This window comes from Macaca mulatta, chromosome 11 (genome assembly GCF_049350105.2).
Source record: "Macaca mulatta isolate MMU2019108-1 chromosome 11, T2T-MMU8v2.0, whole genome shotgun sequence".
NCBI lineage: Eukaryota > Metazoa > Chordata > Mammalia > Primates > Cercopithecidae > Macaca > Macaca mulatta.
Window position 1 is genome coordinate 59,199,100 of NC_133416.1, and position 17,404 is coordinate 59,216,503.

Here is a 17,404-nt window from a genome sequence, read left to right on the forward strand (position 1 = left end):
CTGATCTCAAATTGTTTCTCCTTCCAGGTCACTTGTTACATCTAAGCCACACTATCCTTTCTGCTCCTATTCCTCAAATATGCCAAGCTCTCTCCTGCCTCTGGCCTTCGCCCATGCTGTCTTCTCTGCCTGGAACACTCTTCTTTGCAAGAATGATTTCTCTATCCTCAAGCCTCAGCTGAAACATCACCTCCTCAGAGAGGTTTGCCTGATTGAATAGGAAGTAGTTCCCTGACCCCATTATTCTTTATTTTGAGTCATCTGGGGTTTTTGTTTGTTTGTTTGTCTGTTTTTTGAGACAGAGTTTCACTCTTGTCATCCAGGCTGGAGTGCAACCTCAGCCTCCTGAGTAGTTGGGATTACAGGCGCCCACCACCACACCCAGCTAATTTTTGTATTTTTAGTAGAAATAGGGTTTCACCATGTTGGCCAGGCTGGTCTCGAACTCCTGACCTCAGGTGATCCACCTGCCTCAGTCTCCCAAAGTGCTAGGATTACAGGCATGAGCCACCACGCCCGTCTATTTTCTTTTTTACTTCATAGCACTTTCTCCCAATTGGGAATCGCACTGACTTCTTTTGTTTCTGTCTTGCCTTTGTGAGGGCAGGAACCCAGCCTTGTTTGAAGTTGCACCTCCAGGGCCTAACAGAGCCTGGCACACAGGAGGGGCTCGGAGGGGCTCTATTAACTCATGCCGATGAGTGAATGCCTCCTTGGGGCCAACCCTGCCTGGGGTAACCACCACCTCCCCACCTCTGAGCCCCAGGAGCTGGGTGAGATGTCCCCTCTTCTGCTCCATCTGTAGCTGGCATCTGTAGGCCCTTCTCTCAAAATCCCTTTGGGGCTGGGTGGCAGCCCCAGCAAGAGTGCCTGCACCTGGCCACCCTGTCCTCCCCAGTCCCAGGAAGGGAGGACATTTGATTAAGAAAATGGAGCTGCCCCAAACTCCCTGTTTGAACAGCTGCTCTGTGGCGATGACAAACATTGGCTCCCAGAGGCTCAGGTCTAGGGGAGGGGCCCCCTGACACCTTTGTTCCCAGATCCCAAGGCTGCCAGGATACCAACTGCCTGGGCATAGCCTGGCACCTTACAGGGGGTGGAAGGCTGCAGGGGCCTCCCTAGACTCTCCCCCGAGTAGATTCCAAGTCCCTTGGCCATCAGTCTGTCCCTACCCCCTGCCATGTAGCTAGTCCCAGGAGTGATGTCGGTGCCCCCTCACCCAGGCTGATGGGGACTCCTGGCCAACCGTGAGTTCGTAGGGGAGGGTGAGGGGTGCCCAGGGCGGGGCTAGATCCCACCTCTCAGCTGATGGGATGACGGCACCAGCACAGCAGCCTCCTGCCGTGTAGGTGGGTGACAGGGAGTGACTAATGTGCGAGCTGCGATGCTAAAAATTAACCCAGGGATCGTGTTTGGCGGAGGGGGTGGGGGTGGATGGGAAAAGGAGCAGGGACTCAGAATACTGTGTGGTCGGTATTCCCCCTGCCCTGCCACCCCTCCTTCACCTCCCACCAGCCTTCTGCTCCTTTAAGCCTCAGGGAACTCTGTGGGAGCCCCTCCCCCATGCTAGGCCAGAAGGGGCTCCCAACAATTCCAGGGGAGGACAGAGGCCTCCACTCCAGGCTTCATGCATGGTCAGGGGAGGGACATGGCCCTGCTGATAGGGTTCTGGTCTGAGGTCCCCACAGAGCCCTGCAGAAGCAGCCAGTGCACCTAGCAAGGGCAGGTTCCCGTCATCAGGCTGGGGGTGGGCAGTGGGGGTGGCAGCTGCACTACAAGAAAAGAATAGGTGGCCGGGTGCAGTGGTTCATGCCTGTAATCCCAGCACTTTGGGAGGCTGAGGCAGGTGGATCACCTGAGGTCAAGAGTTCAAGACCAGCCTGGCCAACATGGCGAAACACCATCTCTTCTAAAAATACAAAAATTAGCCAGGCATGGTGGTGGGTGCCTGTAATCCCAGCTACTCGGGAGGCTGAGGCAAAAGAATTGTGTGAACCTGGGAGGCGTAGGTTGCAGTGAACCAAGATAGCACCGCTGCACTCCAGCCTGGGCAACAGAGAGAGACTCCGTCTCAAAAGAGAAAAAAAAAGAAAAGGAGGCCAGGCGCGGTGGCTCACGCCTGTAATCCCAGCACTTTGGGAGGCCGAGGCGGGCGGATCACAAGGTCAGGAGATCGAGACCACAGTGAAACCCCGTCTCTACTAAAAATACAAAAAATTAGCCGGGCGCGGTGGTGGGCGCCTGTAGTCCCAGCTACTCAGGAGGCTGAGGCAGGAGAATGGCGTGAACCCGGGAGGCGGAGCTTGCAGTGAGCCGAGATCGCGCCACTGCACTCCAGCCTGGGCGACAGTGCGAGAAAAGGATAGGTGACTTCTGTGTCGCTATGTGCTGGGCTAACACTTCCACATCCATTACCTTACTGAGACCTCACAGTACATCTGAAAGCTGTGTATCACTCTATTTGACAGATAAAGAGACTGAGAATTAGGTGAAGGCAGCATAGCTGGCGCCTGGCAAGGCCAGGATGCTCTCATGCCTGTTTGTCTCTACAGCTTAGGGTGGTGAGAAGGAAGTCTTCCTGGAGGAAGAGGTGTGAGGACAGGGTGGAAGAGATGGTGCAGAATGAGCTGAGCCTCTCAGGCTAGGGGCCTCACCTGTGGAAAAAGAGGTGTTGGTGTGGTGGGTATATGAGAGGTAGGACCTGAAAGAGTAGGTCCGAGGTTTGCCAGGGAGCAGTAAGAGGAGGGGCCAGCCCAGAGAGCTCTCGGTTCCATGCATGCGGGTGTTGTGCTGAAGGGAGGAAGAGCAGTCCCGCCTAAGGGGAGCAGAGCGGGGCTCTGGAGACTTGGTGGGGTCCACAAAACAGGGGAGGAGGGCTTGAAGAAGAGCTTTGCTAACACATGTGGGAAAACTTATTAGAAGGAGTGAACCTCCGAACCCTCCCATTTCCCCTGGAAACCAAACCAGAGACCTTGCGCTGAATGGCAGCAGGAGAAGGACAGCAGGAGGCCCTTTCTGCTGCCCAGCCGGAGCTCATGCGGCTGGGAAGTGAGGGAGGCTGTGGGATTCCCCAGCTCAGGAGAGACGTCAGGCTGGCTGGCTGGGAGGCTGCCTGGTCCTGCACTGACGGGTGGATGAAATGACCGTAACTGGGGAGTGATGAGCTCAGAGAAGTGAGACAGAAAAGAAGCCGGGGGCTGTGGAGGGGCCAGGGGAACCCAGGAGAGTTCCTCAAGAGAGTAAAACAGCCAGAGTGCAGCGGTGTGCTGACCCCTGGTGGGGACCCCGGAACACTGCGCCTCTCGGAGCCCGGACCATACCAGGTGGAGAGGGAGACAGAGCAGGGCTCTCCCATCAGCCAACCGCTGGGAGCAGCCTCCCTCCCTCCTTAGAGCCCACCTCTTCAGCCCTTCCTCAGCCTGCTGCAGGCTTGTACAAAGTGGAGCCTCCCCTGAACCCCACAACCATTTATCTGAAGTGTTCAGACACCCTCCCAACGCTTCTGGTCCCCAGGGCCTCTCCTCACCCCACCACCCAGATTGTGGGCTCCCAAGGGAGTGAACCCCATCTCACGCCAGCACTGATCGAAGGCAGGTACGTCTGCATGAATGAATGAGCAGTTGAGTTCAGAACATCTACCTAAATAACTAAATGACTCCAACCAACAGATCTTCTCTGCACAGAGAACCCTGTGTGGTATGAAAGCTCATGGACTGGGGTTGATAGCGGAGAGGAAACATACTTTTCAACTGTAGGATGCAAGCGTGTTTTTATTATTTATTTATATTTTATTTTTATTTTTAGAGATGGGTCTTGCATGCAATCAATATGGGGACTTCCCAGGAGCAGGAGACCACCAGGTTGCCTAAGACACATGAATTTTTGCTTTCAGGGACACCTCCTAAGCTTCAGTGATCCTTCCATCTTGCAGTTTGCCTTTGTGGGGAGAACACACAAATTTATGCAAAAAGTAAAAATGCAAATACTGCCTCTGGGTCTCTTTCCCAGTTGCTCCCCTACAAAATCACTTAGCCTTTGGTGTCTCACAGTTGATCTGGTCCACTCAGCAACCCACAGAGTGACAGCCCACCCAGGTCCCAGCATACATAGCTTCTTCTGGAGCCCCCCAAATCTCACTCTAATTGAGGGCTTGGCACGAGCCACTGTCTCTGAGGAGTGTGGTCTCTGGGCAAATAAGGCAAGACCAGTGGTTGGCAGCTACAGCAGTCAGTAGGGTGGGGAACATTTAACAGCAGATAGGGCTGTACTCCTACCCTTGCCATTCTTTTTTCCCTTTCCCTCCCCCTTGCAATTCTTTTCTGTTTTTTGTTTCTTGAAACAGGGTCAGCTGGGTGCGGTGGCTCACGCCTGTAATCCCAGCACTCTGGGAGGCTGGGATCACTTGAGGTCAGGAGTTCAAGACCAGCCTGACCAACACGGTGAAACCCAGTCTCTACTAAAAATATATAAATTAGCCAGGTGTGGTGGCACATGCCTGTAAACCCAGCTACTGGGAAGGCTGAGACAGGAGAATCGCTTGAACCTGGGAGGTGGAGGTAGCAGCAAGCAGAGACTGGGACACTGCACTCCAGCCTGGGCAACAGAGGGAGACTCTGTCTCAAGAAAAAAAAAAAAGAAACAGGGTCTTGATGTGTGGTCCAACCTGGAGTGCAGTGGTGTAATCATAGCTCACCGAAGCCTCAATCTCCTGGGTTTAAGCGATCCTCCCACCTCAGCGTTCAGAGTAGCTGGGACTACAGGCCTGTGCCACCACGCCAGGCTAATTTTTGTATTTTTTGTAGAAAGAGGTTTTGCCATGTTGTCCAGGCTGGTCTCAAACTCCTGGGCTCAAGCAATTCTCCTAACTCGACCTCCCAAAGTGCTGGGATTACAGGTGTGAGGCACTGCTCCTGGTTCCCTTGAGATTCTGATCCAGGAGTTCTAGGGTGGGCTGGGGCATTGGTATTTTTAAAGCACCCTAGGTGCTCAGTGAGTCTTTATTGAAAGGATGCTGACTCAAGATGATTCTGGAGACCTCTGAGCTTCCTCCCACACAGATCCTTAGGGCTCTAAATACTGGCCGAACTCGGCCCCCTGAGGCTGTGTCTTCTTGGGGAGTTAAGGACCTGTGCCTCCCACTGGCCCGGAACCACTTTCTGCTTCCTGGTGTAAGCTTTGGTATGGATGGTGGCCGTATCCCTAGAGACTGGGAGCTGTTAGAGGGCAGGGATCCTAGCTGACACATCTGCGTCCTCGCCTTGGTTGGAGGGGGTATGGGTGGGGGCGAGGGAGGAGATGGGGGCGGGGCTCATCACAGTGTCCAGCCCCTGCCGGCTGGCTGGGTGTCGCCAGTACTCAGGGGCGAGGTGGGGGGAGAGGAGGCGGGGCTGGGGCGCACAGCCGGAGGGGGATCCCTGCCGGAGGCTGCTCTTTACGGGTTCCCGTCTATACCAGAGTTGGGGCTCAGCTCTGAGACATGGGACAGGTGGAGGTGCTGGGGGTTGGAGCCCCACGCGCTGCTCAAGAGGCTGCAGGCTGACCTTCAAGGCCTGGGCTAGACTGCAGCGGTTGGGGGCTGGCGGTGTTGCTCGGGTGGAGTCCGCCGGGCGCCGCCCTCCCTCTCCACCCTCTCCCGCCCCGGGGCCGGGAGGCTGTGGGTTGAGCTGCAGAGGCCAGCTCCCTCCTGGGCGTGCCGCCGCCGCGATTCGGGTGGGAGCGCAGAGGGGGCCTCGGGGTTGTGCTTTGCTGGGATCTGGGAAGGAAGTAAGCGGCAGCGCCGGAGTGAGTAACCGCCTTCCGAGGCAGCTAGTCCCGCCGCCTCAGGAAGTCCCGGCGCCATAGCGCACCGCCGCCCGCCACGCCGGGACCTTCCCCTCGCACTAGCCCGCCCCCACCCCGCCTCCATCTCGCGCTCCCAGCCGCAGACGCGGGCGCTTCTGCACGCTCAACCCCTCACCCACGGAGACGCTCAACCTCTTACCCACGCAAACCCCGGCCCGCCGGTGACCTCCCTTGAGGCTCCTCCTTCTGCTCTGGCCCAGCCCATCCCCTGCTGCTGCTCCTCCTGCCCCGGCCCAGCCAGTCCACCGCCCTCCCATCCCCAAGGCCTCGAACCCCAGCCCGCCGAGCCGCTCCTCACTGGGTGCTGTGGTTCCCCGCTGCAAAGGGGCGGGTCCCGGTAGGGGGCGTGGCCCGGCCGACTTGCGGGGCGGCGGCGCCCTCTGTCGGCAGACTCGGGAACTGCCACACTCGTCACCCCGCCCCCGGCCCTGCTCCCAGACCCGCCTGGACCTCTCTGCCAGCTCCCCTCTCTCCAGGACATGCGCCTGCAGGACTCGGAACGTGCAGAGGTCCGTCCTGGCCCCAGCCATGCCACGGGCTGTCTGAGAGAGAGTCGCAGCCTCTCTGAGGCTTGGCTTCCTTTCCTGTGAAATGGCTGTGGTGAGGAGCAAACGCTCAGCAGTGAAGAAGGACACTTTGTAACCGCAAAGGAGCCTGTGAGTGTGAGGTATGGTTGTTATCAACGCTAAGGGTAGTCTCTTGCCTTCTGCGGGGGTGACGACCATCCTTCTCTCTGCTCCAGCCCCACAGTGGAAGGAGAGCATAAGTCACCTCCAGAGATGATCACATGTGGTGGATTGCCTTCAGTCGGCCAGACAGGTGGCTCACCAACACTTTGGGAGGCCAAGGCCAGAGGATCTCTTGAGCAGAAGTTCAAGACCATCCTAAGCAACATAGCCACACCTCGTCTCTACAAAAAATTTTTTTTAATGATTTGAGTGTCGGTCGGGCGCAGTGGCTCACACCTGTAATCCCAGCACTTTGGGAGTCGGAGGCGGTCAGATCACGAGGTCAGAAGATAAAGACCATCCTGGCTAACACGGTGAAACCCCGTCTCTACTAAAAATACAAAAAATTAGCCGGGCGCGGTGGCGGGCGCCTGTAGTCCCAGCCACTTGGGAGGCTGAGGCAGGAGAATGGTGTGAACCCGGTAGGCAGAGCTTGCTGTGAGCCGAGATCTCACCACTGCACTCCAGCCTGGGGGACAGAGCGAGACTCCCTCTCAACAACAACAACAACAACAAAAATGATCTGATGTCTCTAGTCACAGCTACTCGAGAGGCTGAGATGGGAGGCTCACTTGAATCCTGGAGTTCCAGGCTGCAGTGAGCCGTGATTGTGCCACTGGCCACTGCACTCCAGCCTGGGTGACAGAGTGAGATCCTGTCACAAGAAAGAAAGAAAAAAAGAAAGAAAGAGAGAGAGAAAAAAAAGAAACAACCAAAAAACTAGAAACAGACAAACCTGGATTTAGGGCCTTGCTCTGTGACTTTGTATTTCCACCCTTGAGCAAACCACACAAGCTCTACCTTCCTCAGCCTCAGTTTTCTCTTCTGCAAAATGGTGGTAATGACAGGAATACCCACTTCACAGGCAGCGGTGAGGCCCTGCACACAGCCCAGTGCATGCTGGTTAGGCCTCTCCTTTTGCTTCCTGAGCCTGCAGGAGCTCTGCCTTCTTCATGCACCACGTGGTAAGGAAGGAGCTGGAGGCCTCCGCCTCTCGGACCTTGCTCACTGCTCGCTGCTTTTTTTTTTTTTTTTTTTTTTTTTTGACAGAGCCTTGCTCTGCCCAGGCTGGAGTGCAATGGCACAACCTCGCCTCTCTGCAACTTCCGCCCCACGTTCAAATGATTATCCTGCCTCAGCCTCCCGAGTAGCTGGGATTACAGGCGCCTGCCACCACGCCCGGCTAATTTGTTATATTTTTAGTAGAAATGGGGTTTCGCCATGTTAGCCAGGCTGGTCTCGAACCCCTGATCTCAGGTGATCCACCTGCCTCGGTCTCCCAAATTGCTGGGATTACAGGTGTGAGCCACTGCACCCGGCCTTTTTCGGCACTGCCCTTAACCACATGGGCCTCATTGTTCTTCCGGCATACCCAGACTTTCCCCATCTCAGCGCCCTCCCACTCGTCCTCTGTTTCCATGGGCTTTCCCCGGGTAGGGGCCTTTCTTTCCCTAGCTTTGCTGAGGTCCCTGCTAATTTGTCGCCTCCTCGGAGAAGCCCTGTCTGGCCGTTCCGTATCGCTAGCGCCCTCTATCGTTCTCTAGCAGCTCACCCGGTTCTGTTTTTCTTCATTTTACTTCTCGTTGTGTGCCGTTCTCTTACATATGTTTTTGTCTTTATCCCTCCCATGGAAGTCACCTCCATGAAAGGACGGGGCTTTCCGAGGTTCTTTTCCTCTGTGGTTCCTAGAAGAGGGCCTGGCACATAGCCTGCCTTGGCTAGCTTTTTGCGTGAATATGAAGGGATCCACCTTCCTCCCTTATAAGAGGTAGCAGTACCTCCTGTTACCAGCAGAGGGCACCACCGCACAGCACTTGGGGGCCGCAGGGGCTCCTGCTGGGACGGGAAATATTTATAAAGCCCATAGGCCTCTCCTCCCATAATGTGGGCGCTCCACAGCTGGGACCGGAAGCAGGAGGGCCCCCTGCGCTAATCTGCCCTGGCAGCACTGAGCTGGCACGCCCTGGGTGCATCACCCGGTGTACTCTGGTGCCCAAGGTCGGAATACCCTCACTGGTGGCTTGGACACACCCCTGAGCAGCTGATGCTTCTGTACAGATCACACCCCGTCCCGGGCTCTCAAAATGAGGGCAATGACATGAGCCACACTGCTCGCTCACGGGTTTGCTGTGAGGTTGGGACAGGAGTGCAAATGTTTTATGAATGTAAACATGGGACAAATATAATTTATTGGTAGTACAGCAGATTGACAACAAAAGAGGAGAGAAGATAAAGTATTTAAAGGGAATTGCAAAGCTAAATGAAGGTGGGAATTAAGACAGTGAAGGAGAACGAAGAAGTTAAAAATAACAATTACCTTTCACCAAGAGCTTATTAGGAGCCAAGGCAGAGGAAAGTGATCTCCAAACATTGTCTAATTATAGCCAACACTTACATGGTGCTGACCTCATGCCAGGAACTCTTTAAGTGCTTTATGCATAAAAACTCACTGGATCCTCACAACAACTCAGGGAGGTAGGTCATATCGCTGTCCTGTTCTACACGAGGAAACTGAGGCCCAGACAGCTTAAGTGACTGGCCCAAGGCCACATAGATAGACAGGGCTGGGCAATCTGCCTCCTGGAATGTGCTCTTAAAGCCCCACGGTCACAGCCACACCAAAAGGGAGATATTATTATTTTCATCCCATTTCCCAAGCAAGAAACTGAGCTCAGCAGATGTACAAAGCCTGCGTCAAGCCACACTGAGAATATGTGTATTTGAGCCCAGCTTTACCACCCACCAGACTAGGCCTGCAGGAGCTAGGAGAGGGCTTCAGGAATGTGCATAGGTTCTCTCAGAGGGGCAGCAGCAGACATACCCACTCTGCCTCTGAGGGTGGAAGAGAGGGTGAGAGCACAGAGGCTGGGCAGGGCTGATGGGGTTGAGGAAGAGGCTGCTTGGTGGCCTCAACTCCATGGAAGGAAGGTGGCCAGGCATCTTCTGGACAGGAAGTGAGGGGTGTGTTGACAGGCACAGTGGCTGTCCACAGGGATTCTAGCCAGAGCTGTGGGCTCCCCACAAATCTCCACAGGGAGACTAGGGACTGAGGGGCAGGCCTTACAGTGGGAGGTAGGAGCAGCCCCATCCCTACCACAAGTGCCCCTAAGCCCCGCCCCGACTTCCAGCCAGTTACATAAGCTGCTGCATACCCAGGCCTGGAAATAGCTGAGGCTCTACTGGCTGGGCTAGGAGACGTGATGAATGGTCCCCAGGAGCATCAGCTGACCACTCTGTGCTCCTGAAGTGACCTGAGGGCCTGCCAGCAGCTCGGGTTACCCAGCTCTCCCTGGGAGGCAGCCCTGCCTGGTCTGCTGAGGATGGCTCTCATGTGATTCTGTGTCTGGACATTTATGGTTCGAGCGCCTGTGGAATGGTCCCTCTCCCAAGCCGGAGCAGCTAAGGCAGCTCCCAGCCACGCCGTGCCCACTGGCAGCCTCCAGATGCTGGCAGCCAGGGCATTGCCCAGAGCAAGTACTTGGATCTCTGCAGACAGTCAGCACTGGGAGGGCTGAGAGCTTTGCTGCTCTGGGTCCTGTGCTAAGGGCCTCCAAGAAAAGAGGAAGAGGAGCCTGAGAAACTCGGGGTGCACGTGGGGACTGCAGGTGTCATTACAGGGCTGCATTCCACCCACATCCCCATGCCTCCTGTTTCACAGCCCACTCTGTCACTGAACTCGTGGCCCTGGACACAGGGGGGCACCCACATACTCTGATGCCCACTGCAGAGGGCAGAGCCACACACCCCCCCAGGGACTAGGAATATGCACCCTTACTTCTGAGAGTACCATGGCTAGGCTCAGGAGTATAGGAGGGCATTCTCCCAGCATATGGTGATCATATGTTAAGAATTACGATTGTGTTGATCAGGTGCAATGGCTCACACCTATAATTCTAGCACTTTTAGAGGCTGAGGTGGGAGGATCGCTTAAGTCCAGGAGTTTGAGACCAGCCTGGGCAATATGATGAAATCCTGTCTCTACAAAAAATACGAAAATTAGCCAGGCGTGGTGGCATGTGCCTTTAGTCCCAGCTACTCGGGAGTCTGATGTGGGAGGATCACTTGAGCCCAAGAGGTTGAGGCTGCAGTGAGCCAAGATTGTGCCACTACACTCCAGCCTGGGTAACAAAGTGAGACCCTGTCTCAAAGAAAAAAAAAAGAGAGAGAGAGAGAGAAGTATGAATGATTATGGCTATGCCAACTCGACACCTGCTTGAGGGGCCGGGCACGGTGGCTCACGCCTGTAATCCCAGCACTTTGGGAGGCTGATGCAGGTGGATCATGAGGTCAAGAGATCAAGACCATCCTGGCCAACATGGTGAAACCCTGTCTTTACTAAAAATACAAAAATTAGCTGGGCATGGTGGTGCCTGTAGTCACAGCAACTCGGGAGGTTGAGGCAGAAGAATTGCTTGAACCCGGGAGGCGGAGGTTGCAGTGAGCTGAGATCAAGCCACTGCACTCCAGCCTGGTGACAGAGCAAGACTCCGTCTCAAAAAAAAAAAAAAAAAAAAAGATACCTGCTTAAAAAACAAAAAGACCAGGCCGGTTGCAGTGGCTCATGCATGTAATCCCAGCACTTTGGGAGGCCGAGGTGAGTGGATCACGAGGTCAGGAGTTCAAGACCAGCCTGGCCAAGATGGTGAAACCCCATCTGTACTAAAAATACAAAAATTAGCTGGGTGTGGTGGTGGTGGTGGTGGGCACTTGTAATCCCAGCTACTTGGGAGGCTGAGGCAGAGAATTGCTCATACCTGGGAGGCGGAGGTTGCAGTGGAGCCGAGATCATGGCACTGCACTCCAGCCTGGGCGACAGAGCAAGACTCCATCTCAAAAAAAAAAAAGACCAAAAATCAAGTTCTCCCTAAAAAGATTAATGCTTTAAGTGAAATTATCTCTCTATTATTCCCCAAATCCTTTAGTGGAATAGGCACAATAGGCACTCCCAGGGAGCTAGGACCTGTTTATTTTGATTCCAGGACCCTCTGACAGGTTGGAAGCCCCCAGCTGGAGAAGTGTGGGACATTTTCTAAAAGAGCAATGGAAAGTGAGTGAGTTGCCCCACCTGCCTGACCACTGATTGCCTGTCCGATGACGGGAGGGACACACACATGCACACACGCTCCACCTCTCTCCTTGGTGCTCAGATGTGGGGGCAGAACTCCTCTGCAAACTCCTGCAGCAGCATTCCCTGCAGACCCCTTGCCTTTGCCTTTGCACCCTCCTTGTGGGCCTGTGGGTCCTGGAATTCTGACCCCATGTCCAAGGCACAAGGGAAACAGGCTCCTAACGTACTCCAAAGATGGCCAGTGTGGTGGCCCACACCTGGAATCCAACATTCTGGGAGGCCGAGGCGGGCGGATCGCTTGAGCTCAGGAGTTTGAGACCAGTCTGGGTAACATAGTGAAACCCCGTCTCTACAAAACATACAAAAATTAGCCAGGCATGGTGGCGTACGCCTGTAGTCAGAGCTACTTGGGAGGCAAAAGTGGGAAGATCACTTGAGCCGGGGAGGCTGAGGCTGCAATTAGCTATGATTGCATCACTGCATTCAAGCCTGGGCAACAGAATGAGACCCTGTCTCAAAAAACAAAAACAAAAACCACATACACACACACACACAACAGAACACCAAAGAGCTAAGGAATACCTACCCCTCTGCCAGATAAACCTGTGTGGGGAAGGGCTTGGCTTCCTTCAGTTCCCTCCTGCCTGCCTCATGTCTCTCCAGGCACTCTCCCTTGAGGGTTGTCACCGGTAACCAGAGCTGGCTCCGCTGGTGAGAGCAGGAGCAGCGTTACTTAGCAACAGGCACAGCACACAAAATCCAGCTAATCTGGGCTGCCCCAGTGGCCAGCCCTCCCACAGTCTTCAGGGCGGTGGCTGCTGGCCATCAGCACACCCCTAGAAGTGGACACTTATAAACTGCTGCATCTTTCTACCCCAGCAAACCCTAAGTTCCAGCTTGGGCAAGAAGGACTCTTCTTTTCTCCACCCTCCCAGTCCCTCTCCCCTTTCTTAGGCCCTGTCTCCCTTCACAGTATCTGCAGACCTCTCTGAGGCAGAGGTCCCAGCTCTGCAGCAAGCCACGAAATGAAGGGCAAATCCCTTCACCTCTGGGAAGCTCAACTTCTTCTCTGGGAGGCAACAACATAGCAGCTCAGTGTAAGGACTTTGAAGCCACACTGGTCTGGATGCAAATCCATGCTCTGTTGCTTCTTAGCTGTGTGGCACTGGACATGTTTACTTAGCCTTTTATTTATTTTTTATTTTGTATTATTTTTTGAGATAGAGTCTTGCTCTGCTGCCCAGGTTGGAGTGTAGTGGTGCCACCTTGGCTAACTGGAACCTCCACCTCTCAGGTTCAAGTGATTCTCCTGCCTTAGCCTCCCAAGGAGCTGGGATTACAGGCATGGGCCACCATGCTGGGCTAATTTTTGTATTTTTAGTAGAGACGGGGTTTCATTATGTTGGCCAGTCTGGTCTCGAACTCCTGACCTCATGTGATCCGCCTGCCTCGGCCTCCCAAAGTGCTGGGATTACAGGCACGAGCCACCACCCCTGGCCTACTAACCTTTTATAGCCTCAGTTTCCTCAATACTAAAATAGTGCCCACCTTAGAGGGCGCTGAAAGAAGAGACAAAGGAAAGAAGTCGTCAGCACAGAGCCTGGCACAAGGGCCTGTGGAATGGGCTGAGTGCTCCTCTCGCCACACCCCCAGCTCTGTCCCCCTTAGTCACTGGGCTCCAGCCACTTGCTTTACTCTGTTGCTCTAACAAGCCAGTACTCTTTCATTACTGTTTCATCTCCCTGCGACTTATCACTTTCCCCTAACTCTCCACTGACAAACTCCCCTCAGTTTATTTATTTTGAGACAGGGTCTCACTCTGTTGCCCAGGCTGGAGTGCAGTGGTGCCGTCACAGCTCGCTATAGCCTCAGCCTCCTGGGCTCAAGTGATTCTTTCACCTCAGCCCTAAAGTAGCTGGGACCACCGTAACACCAAGCAGGCTACAGTGGCAAGATCTCGGCTCACTGCAAGCTCCGCCTCCCGGGTTCACACCATTCTCCTGCCTCAGCCTCCCGAGTAGCTGGGACTACAGGCGCCTGCCACTACGCCCGGCTAATTTTTTGTATTTTTAGTAGACACGGGATTTCACTGTGTTAGCCAGATGGTCTCGATCTCCTGACCTTGTGATCTGCCTGCCTCGGCCTCCTGTGCTGGGAATACAGGCGTGAGCCACCGCACCCGGCCAAGCGGGCTATTTTTTAATTATTATTATTTTTAGTAGAAACAAAGTCTCTCTATGTTGCCCGGGCTGATCTCAAACTCCTGAGCTCAAATGATCCTCCCATCTCGGCCTCCCAAAGTGCTGAGATTACAGGCATGAGCCTCCAGTGGTGCCCAGCCTTCCCTCAGTTTAAAAGCTACTTCCTGGCAGGCACAGTGGCTCACGCCTATAATCTCAACACTTTGGGAGGCCGAGGCAGGCAGATCACATGAGGTCAGGAGTGTGAGACCACACTGGCCAACATGGTGAAACCCCGTCTCTACTAAAAATACAAAAATTAGCCAGATTTGGTGGCATGCGCCTGTAATCCTAGCTACTCAAGAGGCTGAGGTAGAAGAATGGCTTGAACCCGTGAGGCAGAGGTTGCAGTGAACCCAGATCGTGCCACTGCACTCCAGCCTGGGTGACAGAGTGAGATTCCGTCTCAAAACAGAAAACAAACAAAAAAGCTACTTCCTTGGAGAAGCTTTCTCTTATCCATCCCTTGCCAAAATTATAGCTACCTGTTAAATATCTCACCGACATCCTCCATTTCATTTTCTGTTTATGGTTGTGATGGTTAATTTTTTTTTTTTTTTTTGAGACAGCGTCTCGCTGTGTTGCCCAGGTTGGAGCGCAGTGGCGCAATCTCTGCTCACTGCAACCTCCATCTTCTGGGTTCAAGCAATTCTCCTACCTCAGCCTCCAGAGTAGCTGGGTTTACAGGCACCCGCCACCACGCCCAGATAATTTTGTATTTTTAGTAGAGATGGGGTTTCACCATGTTGGTCAGGCAGGTCTGGAACTCCCGACCTCCAGTGATCTGCCCGCTTCTACCTCCCAAAGTGCTGGGATTACAGGCGTGAGCCACCGTGATGGTTAATTTTAAGTGTCAACTTGACTGGGCTAAGGGATGCTCAAATAGCTGGTAAAATGTTATTTCTAGGTGTATTTGTGAGGCTGTTTCTGGAAGAGATTAGCATTTGAATCCGTAGACTGAGTGAAGAAGATCGCCCTCACCACTATGGGCGGGCATAATTTAATCTGTTAAGGACCTGAATAGAACAAAAAGGCAGAGGAAGGGCGAATTTGCTCTTCTTTGAGGTGGGACATCATATTTTCCCTCCTTCAGACATCCATGCTCTGATTCTTGCACCTTCAGACGCGAACTGGAACTACTCCAGCCTGCGGAGGGCAGGTCCTGGGACTTCTCAGCGTCCATAATCATGGGAGCCAATGCCTCATCGTAAATCTTTTTCTATATCTCTGTATATCCATCCTATTGGTTCTGTTTCTCTGGAGAACGCTGACTAACACCATGGCACTTATTACTTATGTGCAAGATTGTTGAACATTCATCTCTCCTACTTGGCTGTCAGCCCGGGGACAGGAGCTGTGTCTGTTTTGTTCTGTGCTGTGTTTCCAGTGAAAGGGCTGGCCTAGGTGTTTCTCCGAAGTATGTTCCAGCTTTCCGTACCTCTTTATTTCTTATTTCTTCCTTCCCCTGCTCTCCAAGTTGACCTAAATAGTTTTTGCACCTTTTCTTAGGTTCACTGAATCTCTAAGCAGCGAGGTGTATCTGGAAAGACAGCTCAAGAATTAAGGGGGCTCACCCTTAATTACATTCCATTTTCCTCAGGACAGGCTGGAATAGATTTGGGATAGCGAGCCCCCAAACCAGCACCCTACAGATTTCAGGACCCTTTTTAACTCATTTTCCCCATCCTTCCAATGACGTCTATTTGCCTACAACGGACCCGAAGGAAGCGTCGGCTCAATGGGTCATTTGCATGCGCCCGTGCTATTGGCCGGAGGGGCGGCATGGTAGCCAATGGTGTGCAGGGGTGTTGACCGAGCCGCCGCTCCGCGCTGCCGGGTGAGGTAATGGAATCCTGGCTGGACCTGCTGCGGCTCCCTCCGGACTGGCTAGTGACGTGGCGGCTTCCCCGGCCCCACCCCGCCCAGCCGGGCCTGGCGCAGCGCAGCGCGGCCGCCCCCGGGAGCGCAGCGGGGGCTCGGCCCTGTTCCTTCCGGCCCGGCGTTCCGGTCGCGGGCCCCTCAGGGAGGAGCCGCTGGGCCAGATCCCATCTCTGGCGACGCGGAGAGAAATATGGAAGCCAGCGTCGGAGGATGACCAAATCCTCGCTCCTCTGGGAGTGCGATTACGGGCCTCTCACTTCGTAAATCACTCAGGGTCGAAACGCTCACATTTGTTTACCACGAGCATGTTTGATTTTGTAATTTAACAAATAAAATTGCAGAGGATTTTTAAGAGCCCTGGCGTCGATTAGGGGAAATCTCGCATTAATTCTAGCTCTGCCATTTCCGGTCTGGAGACCTCTGCCACCTTCTTTTGGGGCCCTGACGCCTTCCATGGCAACTAAGTAGAGCAAATGTGGCAGTGCTTCGAAAACACAAAGTGGGGTCTCCTCGTCCTTATGCAGTCTGGAGAGTGTAACCCCATCTGGGCGGTGTCTGGACAGCCCTTGAACCCTGAGACAGCCCCAGGAAAACACGTTTCTATGTCTATTTTTTTGGCCCTTGAATTGCTCTTAAGCATGGGGAGAGGTCGGAGGACCCCGGCCAGGTAGTTCTTGATCCTCAAGAAGAGGAAGGAAACCATGAAGGGAATCCCTTCCATAGCCCCTCTCCTTATTCAGGGCTAGGACCTGAGCAGGGGAGCCCCTTCTTGGTCTAAATGCCCTAGGGACATCCTTTTACCCCCGCCTCAGAGGGCCAGGGTGGAGGTAGAGTGGAAGGGTGTCTCCTAGGTGGGGTGGGATTTCAGATGCTGTGAGATGGAAGGGCACCTGGGGAGGGCCACTGAGAGTCTGGCTGATGGTCCTGCGTCCTGTGACTCACCTTGACCCACTGCTTCCCACCCTCAGGATCTCAGCCCTGCCCTGCTGCATACCTAAGCTTTGGGGGCAGCCTCTGTCCTCCATGGAGTGCCTTTTCCCTATACCCTGCCTGGTCCTGTCTCTTCTTTCACACTGGGCCCTACATTCTCTTCCTCCAGGGAGGCCTCTGAGATTAGTCCTCTAGATTCCACTCCAATGCCAGCTCAAGGCTTCTTGGAGGCCACTTCTTGGATGTCCTGGCAATGTTTCCATACCTATTCTTGTGTCCTGCCACCCCATCAGACTAGGAGTCAGCTTTCTGCGTAGGAGCTTGTCCTCTAGGAACCTCCCACAATGTGGGGCGTCACTGGCCGTGGGGCCTGTCTCCCCTCTGCTCCAACTCCCTGGGCCATGCACGTTGTTCACCTTTTCTCTCCTCACCTTTCCTATCTGCAATAGGGGCTGTGAAGCAGTGCCTGTAGAAAAAAGAGGAATCAGATATGAAGGAACAAGAGGCTGGGTAGAAAGAGCACTGGCCTGGGAGTCAGAAGACCTGGGCTATGGAGACAGAAGACCAGGGCTATGGTTCTGGCTGGGCCACTCCTTAGCCAAGTGACCTGGATCAGGGAGACAACAATGGGGCTGATGTTTACTGGACACTTGTAATGACTAAGAGGTGACATTGCTCCTATCTGTGCAACCCCCAAGACCCCCAGTATTCCCAAT

The 17,404-nt window shown here is 54.1% G+C and overlaps 1 protein-coding gene and 1 long non-coding RNA gene across 2 annotated transcripts in view; one reads left to right on the forward strand and one right to left on the reverse strand.

The window, feature by feature from the left end:
* The first annotated feature begins 3,300 nt into the window (after positions 1-3,300).
* Positions 3,301-17,404, forward strand: part of NR4A1 (nuclear receptor subfamily 4 group A member 1) — a 41,124-nt gene continuing 27,020 nt past the window's right edge. The window contains exon 1 of the mRNA XM_077954292.1: positions 3,301-3,594. The gene's annotated coding sequence lies outside the window, so the exon portion shown is untranslated. The remainder of the gene's footprint in view (positions 3,595-17,404) is intronic.
* Positions 5,540-6,162, reverse strand: LOC107000864 (uncharacterized). The gene is made up of 2 exons (XR_013401106.1): positions 5,981-6,162; positions 5,540-5,752 (listed from the first exon to the last, which is right to left on the reverse strand). It is a non-coding gene; the product is annotated as an uncharacterized LOC107000864 (long non-coding RNA).